This window comes from Apis dorsata, unplaced genomic scaffold (assembly GCF_000469605.1).
Source record: "Apis dorsata unplaced genomic scaffold, Apis dorsata 1.3 scaffold_19, whole genome shotgun sequence".
Taxonomy (NCBI): Eukaryota; Metazoa; Arthropoda; class Insecta; order Hymenoptera; family Apidae; genus Apis; species Apis dorsata.
In genome coordinates, this window is record NW_006263321.1 from 86,467 (window position 1) to 89,460 (window position 2,994).

At 46.7% G+C, this 2,994-nt stretch overlaps 1 protein-coding gene across 1 annotated transcript in view; it reads right to left on the reverse strand.

The window, feature by feature from the left end:
* Positions 1 to 2,994, reverse strand: part of LOC102672092 (acetylcholine receptor subunit alpha-L1) — a 107,885-nt gene that overhangs the window by 62,476 nt on the left and 42,415 nt on the right. The gene's annotated exons all lie outside the window — the stretch shown is intronic.

A 2,994-nucleotide genomic window follows, 5' to 3' on the forward strand; every position in this document is an offset into this window, starting at 1 on the left:
TTTCTACGCCGCCTGGATACCAGAAAGCATATATGAAGCGACAATATTTGCTCGATCTCACGGAGCGCCTCCTCCTCCTTTCGCCCCGTTTTTCCGCGCGCTTGTTTGCCAAAGCAGCGAGAGAAATCCCCTCGCGATACAGCGAGCCGAGTTGGTGATATTTCGTGGCGAGGGCTACTTTGCTCTTTGCCCGGTTAAAAAAATACGCGTGGCTCGTTAATCTTTATAAGATCGAAGGGAAGGTGCTCCCCCTCTTTTTTTTTCTTTCTTTCTTTTTCAGAAAGGAGGCCGTGTAAATAATGGGTATACGCCTCGTAGTTTCCCCCTCGTCGCTCTTCTGGGACACGGTACTTCTCGTACGCCTGCCACATCCATTAACCTATTGCCACTCTTCCCTTCCATATCCGTCGATTCGTTCCATCCAAAGCGTTTAAATTCTTCGCGTATCGCGAGCTTTATCTTTTATCTCCCCAGAGACGCTTCTTTCTGAATTTTAAACTGGATTAAAAAACGATTCAAAGTCTCTCTCTCTCTGTGTTGCAAATTCTTATTAGAAAATTCTTACTTCTTTATCGATCCCCATTTTTACGAGAGACGCGCTCGAAATCTCTCCCGTCGAGGATTCGACACGTGGGACACAACGAAAGGAACGCGTCCCATCGTGCATCCACTTACGCGTGGCAAACAATCGGCCACGGTTAGCCTGCGATTATTGATCGGATTCCCAAGCTTTCGTCGGCCGTGAAAAGTGGGCGTTGGCCGTGTCGCGTGACACGGGGAGAGTGGCCACGGCTGAAAGAGGGAAACATCGGTGGTAAGAATCGATTCGACCGGATATTCCACGTCGTCGAAAAGGGGATCGTACTCTGAAAGCCCGATCATGCTCGGTTCAATAGGGGACTGCGAGCTTTCAATTCCGATTCAAGAGAGCCTGCTTCGTGTGTGTGTGTGTGTGTGTGTGTATATATATTTATATATACGCGCGTGTCGTTGTCTTGGAACGTCGTGCGTGCAACAATCACCGGCATCCACTGTCCACTGTTATTTTAATCGTCACCGCCACGCTTCGCCAAATGGGTTTCCCGTGTACTTCGACCAGTTTACCGGTCGTTAACTGCAACCCTCCCCCTTTTTCTCCTTTCTTTTTCTTTTCTTTCCTCCTCGTGGCCTCCTTTCCTTCCCACGTCGCGGAGAAATTACGAACGGTCGACCCGTATCCACGAGTTTCATTCCTTGCCTCGCGATCGTTATTGAAATACGCGCATCATCCCCACAAGGGGATCACGGTTAACGAGCCTTTTTGTTAAACCCAGTTGGATATCTCGCGCGGAGGAAATGAAAAGACAAATAAATTCTTCTGCCGACTCTTCGTTTAAAAATCTTCTTGCACCCGCCTCGTGATCGAATTATTTCACGAATTATTTCAACGCTCGTCCACTTTGAAATATCCGTATCTATCTGGGTGGAAGTGGAAACGGAAAATCTTAGCTCTGAACAGTTTTTCAGAGAGATTTGTCTTCCCTCGACGGGAGAAATATAATAATTCCTTGATTAATTTGCCGAAGGTTAAACAACTTGGTGTAAAATATTTTGTAAAAGATGAAATTGCTTGGGAAAATTTATACGCGCGGATATTTTATCAATGATTCGTTTCCTCTTCTCGAAATTTATTCCTTCCTCGAACGCTTGCAACCGTCTCGCGTAATTCGAGCTTGGCTCCCGTTGTCGATTCGCATCCAAGTAGAATCGGGCAACAAAAATGTCGTTCCAAAGAAGGAATTCGCGTAGATGAACGAGCGCGATAATTACAGTTGGAGAAAAGTTTTCCACGCGTGGCTGTCGTGTCATTTTCACGTCATGATAAAATCGGTTCGAACCGGGTTTCGTCAGTTAATTATTGTTTCTTTTTCCCTCTGAACGCGCTCAGATCGATTTTAATTCGATTTCAGAGAAGCAAACAACGATAAAGAGATTTAGTCGCATAACGTTGGCCAATTCTTGCAACTTTGTCGCTCTATAAACGCTCGACAATTAGATCTCGCCTTCTTTTGTATCGTAGAACGAGGAGAGTTTATTTTACGCGACTCGGCTAGTTTAACGCATCCTCCCCCTACCCATGTTTCCATCGAGGATCCATGAAAAGATCTGACAAATTTTCCTGACATTCTTTTTCATCTTCGACCTTGTCTTACTTCCGTTACTTCCGTTTCGTCCGATCTTCAAATCCCTTTCGAGCTTCCACCGTCTCTGTCTCTTATTTGCCAACCTTAAAATCGGAAGAAAGAAAGGAAAGGAAAACCTTTCTCTCCCATTTTCTTAATAAATACACCTTACAGCAAACAAAAAAATCATATAAGAAAGAGAATACCCCTTCCCTTAGTGAAATTACAACGTCGATATTCGGTTGATAATAACCGAATGCGAGGACGAGCAGCCTCGTGTGGCTGGCCGACCGATAACAAATTAATTATAGTCTGAACGGAGAGGAGGAGAAGGAGGAGGAGGAAGGAGGAGGGTTTGGAACACGTATATTTAGTCTATAGACAACCGTCGATCGAGGTAATTACAGCTGAAATTCAGGGGCCGGGCTATATAAGCATGTAACACGAATGTAATAACCAAGGAGGACAATGCGGCTCCCTCCCCTCGCCCAATGGTGGGTGCGGGCCGCCTATATGCGAGAGGGAGGAGGGGGCTCGGGTCGGACAATCGCGTAATTGTAGCGCATTGATCCGATCCTGAGAAGATGACCTCGGGAGGTTGGAGAGAGAGAGAGGTTGGTGCGAGGCGAACCTCTCGGCCCACCTCGAGACACGATTGATTGCTTGCGATCAGATTATGGCAATTAATGGCTCAAGCGCTATGTGTATCGCTCGCCACCGCTTGTAAATTAGTTCCGGTTCCGGGGCTGGGAAACACAGCCGGAATTCAACTTCTATCTAACCGCAAGTAGCGCGGACGAGCGACTCCGTCCATACGGAGATACGTGTCCGT